The sequence below is a fragment of the Cervus canadensis genome, chromosome X (genome assembly GCF_019320065.1).
Source record: "Cervus canadensis isolate Bull #8, Minnesota chromosome X, ASM1932006v1, whole genome shotgun sequence".
In the NCBI taxonomy this organism is placed as follows: Eukaryota; Metazoa; Chordata; class Mammalia; order Artiodactyla; family Cervidae; genus Cervus; species Cervus canadensis.
The window spans coordinates 137,042,881-137,056,231 of record NC_057419.1 but is presented as its reverse complement, the minus strand read 5'-3'; the positions used below and the strand labels follow the sequence as shown (position 1 = coordinate 137,056,231).

Here is a 13,351-nt window from a genome sequence, read left to right as displayed (position 1 = left end):
AGAGGACTTCATGATTATTCTAAGATCAAACCACAAAGGTGCGCACCTGCCTCTCAGTTGGTCTCTGGTGATTCTCCAGCCTGTACATTCTTCCTTTTATATGCTTCCTTTTATATGCTAATGTGCCTCTCCGACACACAAATGTGAGCTCATGTGAATGAGTTCACAATTTGTCTCGGCCAAGGACTGCTGTCCCACCTGCTTCAGATGTTTTTCTCCCTGATGTTAGTGAAGTGAAAAGCCAGTAAGGCTGTAAACAAAGAAGGAAAGGGAAGAGAGGAGCAGGAACAAAGGAAGCAGGAGAAAGGAAGCAGCTAATTGTGAGCCAAGGAGTTATTGGTTCTAACATACACACACCACACACACACATACACACACTACTCACAAATCCGTAAAAGAAAGAAACATAACCAAACCATCTCCAATACATGGACCACCTAAACAATGATGAAATCAAGGTATTGCTGGAAATGGAAAAGTCATGCTTAAAGTGATTTTCATAGCCTAGCTTGAGATCATGAACTACAGAAAGCACAGTGATATTCATTCATTCATGAAGATATGGCATATCTCCTTCATACATACAGACTCTCACTCACACATATATACTTTCACTTCATACATATAGCTGTGTAACAAGACTTCAGTCAGCACTCACACAGACACACACAGAGAGACATATCACCAAACACCAAAATATACACCCATATACCCAGGTAAGTCATTGTTGTTGCTGTTTAATTGCTAAGTCGCATCTGATTGGTTGGAACACCATGAACTGTGGCCTGCTGTCCATGGGATTTCCCAGGCAAGAATACTGGAGTTGGTTGCCATTTCCTTCTCCAGGGGATCTTCCCAACCCAGGAATTGAACCCAGGTAAATACATGGATACAAAGTCAGATACAGACACCTGGAAAATCTAAACCTGAAGCTACATACAAGAATACACAACTGCAAATAAGATGTCTATGTAAAATGGAATGCATGTGTGCATGCTAAGTCTCCTCAGTAATGTCTGACTCTGTGACCCCAGTGACTGTAGCCCTCCAGGCTCCTCTGTCCATGGGATTCTCCAGGTAAGAATACTGGAGTGGGTTGCCATGTCTTCCTCCAGCAGATCTTCCCAAAACAGGGATCGAACCTGTGTCTCTTATGTCTCCTGTATTGGCAGGTGGATTCTTTACCACTAGCACCACCTGGGAAACCCCTCCATTTTGGGGGAGTCTACTATGTGCCCAGCACTTTAAATATGCTGGTTCATTAATCCTCCTAAACACTCCTCTGATAGGGGTGTCATCAAGCTCATTTTACAACTGAGGAACTAAAACTTAAAGGAGATGGTCACTTACTAACAATCAGGCAGGTAGTGTGGCTTCTAGCAGAGCTGCTGCTGCTGCTGCTAAGTCGCTTCAGTCGTGTCCAACTCTGTGCGACCCCATAGATGGCAGCCCCCCAGGCTTCCCCGTCCCTGGGATTCTCCAGGCAAGAACACTGGAGTGGGTTGCCATTTCCTTCTCCAATGCATGAAAGTGAAAAGTGAAAGTGAAGTCGCTCAGTCGTGTCCGACTCTTAGCGACCCCATGGACTGCAGCCTACCAGGCTCCTCTGTCCATGGGATTTTCCAGGCAAGAATACTGGAGTGGGGTGCCATTGCCTTCTCCTCTAGCAGAGCAGAAACTCAAATTAAGTCAGGCTCCCTGCAAGGTTGCAAGTCTCAAACACCTTTATGCTGCAGCTTCTCACCACTGCTCAAAGACAACCACACACACACACACACACACACACACCCATTTTACAGGCACTCATGCTCCCTGGCCAAGAATTTTAAAATATGATTAGCATAGTTCAGGCTCTGTTATCAACATAATCATTTGTTTGAAGTAAACAATGTGGAATTCCTTTGGGTCATTAGTACCCATGAGTAAATTATCATGTGTTTAAATTATCTCTGGAGTATTTAAATTTAAACATTCTAGCACCTTGGACCAGGGCCAGCCAATATTTTTATATAATAACACTATAATTAAAGCTAGGGTAAGCTTAGGATCTCATTCAAGTTAACAAAAGATTACTCTTCACAGCAGAATTAAAAACAATATTCTAATTAATTAATGTGCTAATCGTTCTTCCTTTTTGCAATCAACATGGCAATTTCACCTGAGAAGATACTGCAAAATATGAACACAAAACCCCAGCTGATGCCCTGGTTTATGCATGGCCCAGGGAGATATATCATCTTCTTGTGCTGTTCTGGGCATCTATGGGCACTCTGTGATATGTCCAACACGGGCCTAGAGTAGGGCCCTCAACTGTGAATTCACACCATCAAGTTTTGGAGAGCTTTATCTCTAGGACAGGGAAACTAGCTTTTCTAGTTTGCCCAAGACAGTTCAGTTCACTCCTGTTGACTTAATTCACCAAAGAGTACTCTGAAGAGTATCTTGATTTGGATAACTTATAGAGGTACCCAATTTCAGATCATTCACAGAGACATGAATCTTTCTAACAGGAAGAGGTGTAGACTATTGACTTTCTCTGTAAGCTTCCACCGTCATTGGTGTCCGGGCCACGGTGTGGATTTCCCATCACCACTTCCTGCTTTATGAAATAATAATCAACCACATATGGCCCCAGTTATTCAGGGCTTCCCTCTACCCCTAGCACAGCACAAGTTATAGTGTTTCCTGAGAACTAATTCAGTTCAGCTCAGTTCACTCGCTCAGTCATGTCCGACTCTTTGAGACCCCATGGACTGCAGCACATCAGGCTTTCCTGTCCATCACCAACTCACAGAGCTTGCTCAAACTCCTGTCCATTCAAGTATGTGATGCCATCCAACTATCTCATCCTCTGTCATCCCCTTTGTTGACAAAGTAATGTCTCTGGTTTTTAATATACTAAGTTGGTCATAACTTTCCTTCCAAGGAGTAAGCGTCTTTTTATTTCATGGCTGCAGTCATCATCTGCAGTGATTTTGGAGCCCAAAAAAATAAAGTCTGACACTGTTTCCACTGTTTTCCCATCTATTTGCCTTGAAGTGATGGGACTGGATGCCATGACCTTAGTTTTCTGAATGTTGAGCTTTAAGCCAACTTTTTCACTCTCCTCTTTCACTTTCACCAAGAGGCTCTTTAGTTCTTCTTCACTTTCTGCCATAAGGGTGGTGTCATCTGCATATCTGAGGTTATTGATATTTCTCCCAGTAATCTTGATTCCAGCTTGTGCTTCTTCCAGCCCAGTATTTCTCATGATGTACTCTGCTAGCCTGTGAGATGAGTACAATTGTGCAGTAGTTTGAGCATTCTTTGGCATTGCCTTTCTTTGGGATTGGAATGAAAACTGACCTTTTCCAGTCCTGTGGCCGCTGCTGACTTTTCCAAATTTGCTGGCATATTGAGTGCAGCACTTTCACAGCATCATCTTTGAGGATTTGAAATGGCTCAACTGGAATTCCATCACGTCCACTAGCTTTATTCGTAGTGATGCTTCCTAAGGCCCACTTGACTTCACACTCCAGGGTGTCTGGCTCTAGGTGAGTGATCACACCATTGTGATTATCTGGGTCATGAAGATCTTTTTGTACAGTTCTTCTGTGTAGTCTTGCCAACTCTTCTTAATATCTTCTGCTTCTGTTAGGTCCATACCATTTATGTCCCTTATTGAGCCCATCTTTGCATAAAATGTTCCCTTGGTATCTCTAATTTTCTTGAAAAGATCTCAGTCTTTCGCATTCTATTGTTTTCCTCTATTTCTTTGCATTGATCGCTGAGGAAGACTTTCTTATGTCTCCTTGCTATTCTTTGGAACTCCGCATTCAAATGGGTATATCTTTCCCTTTCTCCTTTGCTTTTTGCTTCTCTTCTTTTCACAGCTATTTGTAAGGCCTCCTCAGACAACCATTTTGCTTTTTGCATTTCTTTTCCATGGGGATGGTCTTGATCCCTGTCTCCTGTACAATGTCATGAACCTCCGTCCATAGTTCATCAGGCACTCTGTCTATCAGATCTAGTCCCTTAAGTCTATTTCTCACTTCCACTGTATAATCGTTACAGTGATTGGATAGCCACACATAAATACATCTGATAATATCACATTTGAGGTAACCAAAGTGTTAGAGAAGCTCTATACCGTCACCAAAATCAAGACCAGGAGCTGACTGTGGCTCAGATCATGAACTCCTTATTGCCAAATTCAGACTTAAATTGAACAAAGTAGGGAAAACCACTAAACCATTCAGGTATAACCTAAATCAAATCCCTTATGATTATACAGTGGAAGTGAGAAATAGATTTAAGGGATTAGATCTGATAGACAGAGTGCCTGATGAACTATGGACGGAGGTTCGTGACATTGTACAGGAGACAGGGATCAAGACCATCCCCATGGAAAAGAAATGCAAAAAGCAAAACGGTTGTCTGAGGAGGCCTTACAAATAGCTGTGAAAAGAAGAGAAGCGAAAAGCAAAGGAGAAAAGGAAAGATATTCCCATTTGAATGCAGAGTTCCAAAGAATAGCAAGGAGAGATAAGAAAGTCTTCCTCAGCGATCAATGCAAAGAAATAGAGGAAAACAACAGAATGCGAAAGACTAGAGATCTTTTCAAGAAAATTAGAGATACCAAGGGAACATTTCACGCGAAGATGGGCTCAATAAAGGACATAAATGGTATGGACCTAACAGAAGCAGAAGATATTAAGAAGAGATTGCAAGAATACACAGAAAAACTGTACAAAAAAGATCTTCATGACCCAGATAATCACAATGGTGTGATCACTCACCTAGAGCCAGACACCCTGGAATGTGAAGTCAAGTGGGCCTTAGGAAGCATCACTACGAATAAAGCTAGTGGACGTGATGGAATTCCAGTTGAGCCATTTCAAATCCTCAAAGATGATGCTGTGAAAGTGCTGCACTCAGTATGCCAGCAAATTTGGAAAAGTCAGCAGCGGCCACAGGACTGGAAAAGGTCAGTTTTCATTCCAATCCCAAAGAAAGGCAATGCCAAAGAATGCACGAACTACCACACAATTGCACTCATCTCACATGCTAGTAAAGTAATACTCAAAATTCTCCAAGCCAGGCTTCAGCAATACGTGAACCGTGAACTTCCAGCTGGTTTTAGAAAAGGCAGAGGAACCAGAGATCAAATTGCCAACATCTGATGGATCATTGATAAAGCAAGAGAGTTCCAGAAAACCATCTATTTCTGCTTTATTGACTATACCAAAGCCTTTGACTGTGTGGATCACAATAAACTGTGGAAAATTCTGAAGGAGATGGGAATACCAGACCACCTGACCTGCCTCTTGAGAAACCTGTATTCAGGTCAGGAAGCAACAGTTAGAACTGGACATGGAACAACAGACTGGTTCCAAATAGGAAAAGGAGTATGTCAAGGCTGTATGTTGTCACCCTGCTTATGTAACTTATATGCAGAGTACATCATGAGAAATGCTGGGCTGGAAGAAGCACAAGCTGGAATCAAGATTGCCAGGAGAAATATCAATAACCTCAGATATGCAGATGACACCACCCTTATGGTAGAGAGTGAAGAAGAACTAAAGAGCCTCTTGATGAAAGTGAAAGAGGAGAGTGAAAAAGTTGGCTTAAAGCTCAACATTCAGAAAACTAAGATCATGGCATCTGGTCCCATCACTTCATGGGAAATAGATGGGGAGACAGTGGAAACAGTGTCAGACTTTATTTTTTTGGGCTCCAAAATCACTGCAGATGGTGACTGCAGCCATGAAATTAAAAGATGCTTACTCCTTGGAAGGAAAGTTATGATCAACCTAGATGCATATTAAAGCAGAGACATTACTTTGCCAACAAAGGTCATCTAGGCAAGGCTATGTTTCAGTGGGTCATGTATGAATGTGAGAGTTGGACTGTGAAGAAACTGAGCGCCAAAGAAGTGATGCTTTTGAACTGTGGTGTTGGAGAGACTCTTGAGAGTCCCTTGGACTGCAAGAGATCCAACCAGTCTCCAAAAGGAGATCAGTCCTGGGTGTTCATTGGAAGGACTGATGCTGAAGCTGAAACTCCAATACTTTGGCCACCTGATGCGAAGAGTTGACTCATTGGAAAAGACCCTGATGCTGGGAGGGATTGCAGGCAGAAGGAGAAGGGGATGACAGAGGATGAGATGGCTGGATGGCATCACCGACTCGATGAACATGAGTTTGAGTAAACTCTGGGATTTGGTGACAGACAGGGAGGCCTGGCGTGCTGTGATTCATGGGGTCGCAGAGTTGGACACGAGTGAGCAACTGAACTGAACTGAACTTAAAGTGGATTAGATTAACTGTGAACCAGTCAATTTGATGATCAGTCCCTTGATACAGTCTGATTCCAGCATTTATTTTGGACCACACATTTCTGAGGTTTTAGGTACAGAGAAAGGATTCTCCAGTATCAGGATGTGGTGGAAGTTCATTTTTAGAGACTTAAACAAGAAGGCAGTCTTATTTAAAAGCCTACTAGGGTCCCATGAATGAAACTTAAGGTGACCTAAATTGTAGGGGAAAAAACAAAACATGTTGGGAGGAACATGATGTCACTGAGTTTTTCTCCTGTGAAGTTTAAAGTATATGACATTTTATACTCAATTCTAATGTTTCTTTCCCAAGAAGCAGGTTGGAGAGGCAGGACAGTATGTAAGCACCACTCTCTCCTCCCCAATCCTTGCCATTCCCAGAAAATGCAGGTCTGGCCACTTTGGACTGTGTGGGCCCATCTTAAAGATGCTATTGGGTGAGGTACTGGAGTTTGCTTGTACTTCCCTTAAGGGCCAATTGTGTTCATCTCTTTTTCAACTCCAAATTTAGTGATGTCATGCTATTAGCTTGCCTGCAATGATGAGAGTATTTTCACTATGGAAAATAGCAAATGTGACAAATCAGAGCTTTCTCCCCTCCCCACCCCACTCCCCACAGAGCCAGTTGTTAAGCATTTACCAGCACATCTCTGGGCCAGATGAACTGTCATTGCTCAGATACAGCTCCCTTCTATGCTCAGGTAAGATGGGACCATTTCGGGTCATGGCAAATGTCCAAAGACTTTTACCAACTGAAGAGCTTCAGTGGGCTAGGAGTAGACTGCTTTGGTTCAATTTCTCATTTCAGGCTTGTTTGTTGTGACCATCCTAACAGCATATTCCCAAGGGGCACTGAATTACCCAGCCTCCCTCCATGTAAGATGTCTCAGCCCATCAGAGAGGAATTTGAGGCCCAAGATGCTGGACACTGCTGTAATGAGCAAATCCAAAGGAAGGTAAATGGTAGGAAACTGAATGCAGGGAAGGGAACAGTAACTAGCCTGCTTTCAAGTTTCCGACCATCACTTTGGGGAGTGAGATCGATTCTATTATTAAAGAAAGAAGGAGATTGTACACAAAGCCAGGAATCAATTTGAAATTTAATGACCAAAACAGAGAGAATTGGGTTAAAGCCAATTTACAGAACCAACGAAATGGATGGAAGTTGAAACAATACAGGCACAAAACAAATAGGCTTTAGGCCATGTGCAAATCTAGGCAAATACAAAACACATGGTGTAGCCTCAGCACACAGGCATTGCTCTCTGCTTCTTCCCCCTCCTACTCCTTCCCTTAAACTTGGTCAGTGACCTATTGATAGTCCTGGAAGAGCAGAGAGGTATCTATTGATAGTCTGACTATGTTAGATTCCAAAGAAGAAGACAAGGCCCCAGCTTGCCTTCCAAGAAAAAGTCTCCATCCAGTTCTATCTCTGGCACTCCCATAGAATCTTCAAGTTTGACTGCTAGAAGAATGTTGTCTACTTTAGTCCCCTGCTTTAACAACTTTAGAAGCCGAGGCCCAGAAAAGTGAATTTCCCAGTCTCCAAGCTAGTTAAGTGGCAGATCTGAGCCAAAAGCTCAGAGCAAGTATGTTATTATAAGGCACAAGTCAATGTTTCTTAAGGGTTTCTTCTTGTAAATAGCCCTGTAAAGATGGAGTATGTTCTTGTTAAGTTGAGAAGACCCCAATCTGCTGGTTATTGCTCTTAGCTTTCCTATTGTAGCCCAAAGTCTATGGTTTTTTCCCCAGATCATAGGGGTATTTACAAATTCAACTCACATGCAGTCCAGAAATCATGGCTTTAAAAATTTATTGATAGCAAATGCTTGACACAAGAGCATCTGTGAACCAGGTGAAATTCTATCCATGTGTAGGGGAAAAGGCTGATTTGGCTTCTCTATATTCATATAAGAACAACCTTCTACCTCCAGGAGGTACTTATTTCTGTTTTAAGAAACAATATTGATTCAAAATGACTGGGTGGTGGTGGTTGTTTAGTTGCTAAGTCACGTCCAACTCTTTGCGCCCCCATGGGCTGCAGCACACCAGGCTTCCCTGTCCTTCACCATCTCCTGGAGCTTGCTCAAAGTCATGACCATTGAGTCGGTGATGCCATCCAACCATCTCATCCTCTGTCGCCCCCTTATCCTGACCTCAATCTTTCCCAGCATCAGGGTCTTTTCCAATGAGTCAGCTCATCTCATCAAGTGGCAAAGTATTGGAGCTTCAGCTTCAGCATCAGTCCTTCCAATGAATATTCAGGGTTGATTTCATTTAGGATTGACTGATGTGATCTCCTCACAGTCCAAGGGACTCTCAAGAATCTTCTTTAGCACCACAATTTCCCCAAAATTCCATGCAACTATACAGGGAAACTGAGGTTACTAGAGGTCAAATTACTCAGGTAGTATGTAGCAGAACCAGAGTGAGACTCAAGGTCCATTGGATTTCAAAGTTCATGATCTTTTCATAAGATTGATTTGCCTCCATAAAGGTAGCTGACTCCTAATCAAACTCTTGCCACATCCTTTCTAGAAGAAAGAGATCTTTCTTGCTGTTTTATAGGCTCATTTGCTCAAGCTTGGGCTTGGCAGTTGCCAGCCTAGAAAGGGCATCAAAGGCAGTGAAAAGTGGAAGCATCAGCCCTCAGGTGCAGTACCCGGGCTGAATGGCTTGTTTTGGAACGTTCCCACCTGCCATCTCTTTACCTAGTACAGGTGAATAGCTCCTTGCAGACCTGACTGTCCTCACTGTATCTCCCTGACATAATGACCATTTGCCTCAGAAAATTCTAATTATTCAGGCAACAGAGTAGGTAGTTAAGCCTTATCCAAACTCTTGCTCATGACTGTGGAAAGGGAAATAAGCAAAACATCATCTCACCTGCCTGTGGATTATTTTGCTGGGAGCACTAAATCTTAGCATCCACTTATGCAATCCACGAGAATGGATGGGTTTATTTATTTAACTTCTGTTTTATTGACTGGGCTTCCCTTGTAGCTCAGTCGGTAAAGAATATGCCTATAGTGCAGGAGACCTGGGTTCAGTCCCCGGGTTGGGAAGATCCCCTGAAGAAGGAAATGGCAACTCACTCCAGTATCCTTTCCTGGAAAATCTCATGGACAGAGGAGCCTGGTGGGTTGCAGTCCATGGGATCGCAAAGAGTCGGGCACGACTGAGCGACTAACACTTACTTACTTACTTTATTGACTATGCCAAAACCTTTGACTGTATGGAAAATTCTTAAAGAGATGGGAATACCAGACCACCTTACCTGCCTCCTGAGAAATCTGTATGCAGGTCAAGAAGCAACAGTTAGAACCAGACATGGAACAACAGACTGGTTCCAAACTGGGAAAGGAGTATGTCAAAGTTGTATGTTGTCACCCTGCTTATTTAACTTATATGCAGAGTACATCATGAGAAACGGTGGACTGGATGAAGCACAAGCTGGAATCAAGATTGCCGGGAGAAATATCAATAACCTCAGATATGCAGATGGCATCACCCTTATGGCATAAAGTGAAGAGGAAATAAAGAACCTCTTGATGAAAGTGAAAAAGGAGCATGAAAAAGCTGGCTTAAAACTCAACATTGAGAAAACTAAGACCATGGCATCCAGTCCCATCACTTCATGGCAAATAGATGGGGAAACAATGGAAACTGAGAGACTTTACTTTGGGGGGCTCCAAAATCACTGTAGATGGTGACTGTACCCATGAAATTAAAAGACGCTTGCTCCTTGGAAGAAAAGTTACGACCAACCTAGACAGCATATTAAAAAGCAGACATTACTTTACCAACAGAGGTCTGTCTAGTCAAAGCTGTGGTTTTTCCAATAGTCATGTATGGATGTGAGAGTTGGACTATAAAGAAAGTTGAGCACTGAAGAATTGATGCTTTTGAACTGTGGACTTGGAGAAGACTCTTGTGAGTCCCTTGGACTGCAAGGAGATCCAACCAGTACATCCTAAAGGAAATCAATCCTGAATTTTCATTAGAAGGACTGATACTGAAGCTGAAACTCCAATCCTTTGGCCACCTGATACAAAGAACTGACTCACTGGAAAAGACCCTGATGCTGGGAAAAATTAAAGGCAGGAGGAGAAGGGGACAACAGAGGATGAGATGGTTGGATGGCATCACCGACACAATGGACATGAGTTTGAGCAAGCTCCAGGAGTTGGTGAAAGACAGAGAAGCCTGGCGTGCTGCAATCCATGGGGTCGCAAAGAGTCAGACACAACTGAACTGACATGCAACCCACAATTCATGAGCTCCGGTATATATATATCTGACTTACTGGTGATGTTTTAAAAAAACTATAGATGCCCACCATACTATACTCTAATTCAGTAGGTCAGGAGTAGGGAGAGGCCCTAGAATCAATATTTTCAATTCTCATTGCTGCTTCTCCCTATGAGTCTCACATGCAGCAAGATTTAGGAAACACTAATCTAGTTAGGAAAAAAAATGCAAGAAGGCAAATAGCTGAGAAAAGAATTGAAGTGAAAGGTAAAGGAGAAAGGGAAAGGTATACCCAACTGAATGCAGAGTTCCAAAGAATAGAAAGGAGAGATAAGAAAGCCTTCTTAAGTAAACAATGCAAAGGAATATTGGGAAACAATAGAATGGGAAACACTTCAAGAAATTTGGAGATATCAAGCGAACATTTCATGCAAATATGGGCACAATAAAGGACAGAAATGGTAAGGACCTAACAGAAGCAGAAGACATTAAAAAGAGGTGGCAAGAATACATAGACAAACTATACAAAAAAGGTCTTAATGACCCAGATAACCACAATGGTGTGGTCACTCACCTCGAGTCAGACATTCTGGACTATTAAGTCAAGTGGGTCTTGGGAAGCATTACTATGAATAAAGTTAGTGGAGGTGATGGAATTCCTGCTGAACTATTTCAGATCATAAAAGATGATGCTACTAGAGTAATACACTCAAGATGCCAGCAAATGTGAAAAACTCAACAATGGCCACAGGACTGGAAAAGGTCAATTTCCATTCCAATCTCTGCACATGTGATCAGGGTAGACTGTACACATGATCACGGGTGGGTGGTCACCATGATCATCAGTGGGAGTGCATGTGATCACTGGTGGGTGTGCACTTATCACAGGAGGGTTTCCTCATAATCAGGGTGAGGGTGGGTAGGTTATGTGGGTGGGTGTGAACATGATGGAGGGCGGGTGCCCACATGATCAAGAGGGGTGCTCCTGTGATTGACATGCCTGTGTGTGCCAATGCATAATCTCAAGCACACTCTTAAGATTTAGATGTGTCATCCTTTTCATTATGATTAAGCTAGATAGGTTCTTTGTTTTCCCTCTTGGTTCATAAATTTACACCTTGGCACTGGTTGATTCTGATATGATAACATCAGGGTTTGCACATCAATTATGTCATCCAATTCTTCTCCCTTCCACATTAAGTCTAGTTGCAAAATTGTAACAGAAGGATCCAGTTTTAGGCCGCTTTTCTCTGGGGTCTAAAGTATAGGATGTCCATGCAGGGGCACCAGGCGTGGAGGACCTCAGCACCCGAGACCTTTTCTGTTGTCTCCAAAACTTGGACAGTGGGACCTCTAGCCTTAACCAGATCAGGATTGTGGAAAAATCTAGAGCCAGGAGAGTTTTTGTAGCCAGGTGACTCACCAGAAAGTGTCTTCCCCCTCTAAACCCCCAAACTCCTTCTTCACTGCAAAATCAATTAAGCTCTGGTGGTTGGCCAAGCTTGGAGGGAATCCAGGACTGGTGCTGGAACCAAGGGACCCAATGCCACTGGTGTTCATGCATGGGCTCTTGGGGCCATGACCCTCAGGAAAATATCCCTCTAGACTCTCTGTCTCTGGCTTCTGAATTTGTCACCAAATCAAGTTCATTTGGCTCTACCCACAGCAATCCAGTGGCCAAAGCCAAAGATTGACCTAATCTTTACAATCAAAAGTGATTTTGAAACAACTAAAGAGCCCTTTCCTGCTCACGCATTGACACTAGCAGCTTCCAAGTCATATAGAAGGGAAGCTGACAGTCAGAGCCCTGGGAGAGTGGCCGCTCCTGGCGGGGGCAGTATCCAGGGGGATCTACACCAAATGTGCAGCTCTCTTGTGAGACCATCTTAGTACTTTGCTCTGCAATGTTTGCACACTTGGGATATTGTTCACTGTCATGGTCAATGTTGGTGGCAGGGGAGGCTTGAGTTTGAGTAAAGACAATTGTCGTGTGAGCTGTGTTTACCTTCCAGTTATTTCCAGAGCATGGGAAAACTGCAGGAACCAGGAAGGAGAGAGCGGACTTTCCTCCCCTCATGGGAATGCCCCACTAGAGAATGGAGTATACACTTCATGGATTCCCCCTTCTTATCTTCCCTGGTGGCTCAGATGGTAAAGCATCTGCCTATAATGCGGGAGACCCAGGTTCAATCCCTGGGTCGGGAAGATCTCCTGGAGAAGGAAATGGCAACCCAGTATTCTTGCCTGGAAAATGCCATGGATGGAGGAGCCTGCTAGGCTACAGTCCATGGGCTCACAAAGAGTCGGACGCGACTGAGCGATTTCACTTTCTTTTCTTCTTATAGAAGGATGAAGAAGGCCCATGGGAGGTCAGGCTTTAGCTGAAATCAAAGAACTTGGGGAGAAAATGAGTGCATATTAGGATGCTTTCAGATGCAAATCTAACCCAAAATATCTTAAGCAAAGCAGCGAATTTATTATTTGTTGAAGGCCCTGGGGTAGAGGTCTGGCTCACATGGCATCACTGGGGCTCTGTTCACTCAAGTCCTTGGCTCTGCTCCCTGCTGCCGCTAGCTTTGTTCTACAGATCGCTTCCCCTTGGAATGCAGAAGATGACTGTTGACAGCCTTAGACTCATGTGTTCCCCACTTGGCACCAACACTGGATCAAAGCGACTTCTATGTCCCAGCTTATTTTGAGAAGATGTGAGACTAGTGCCATGTGGTCATTTGCCAGTGGGCTGGGCCAGGAGGGCATGGTCGTGAGGCTGTGCCAGCTGATAGA

At 43.4% G+C, this 13,351-nt stretch overlaps 1 non-coding gene across 1 annotated transcript; it reads left to right on the top strand.

Annotated features, from left to right (window-relative positions):
* The first annotated feature begins 12,700 nt into the window (after positions 1-12,700).
* On the top strand, positions 12,701-12,772 carry TRNAY-AUA. The gene has a single exon. It is a non-coding gene; the product is annotated as a tRNA-Tyr (tRNA).
* The last annotated feature ends 579 nt before the right edge of the window (positions 12,773-13,351 follow it).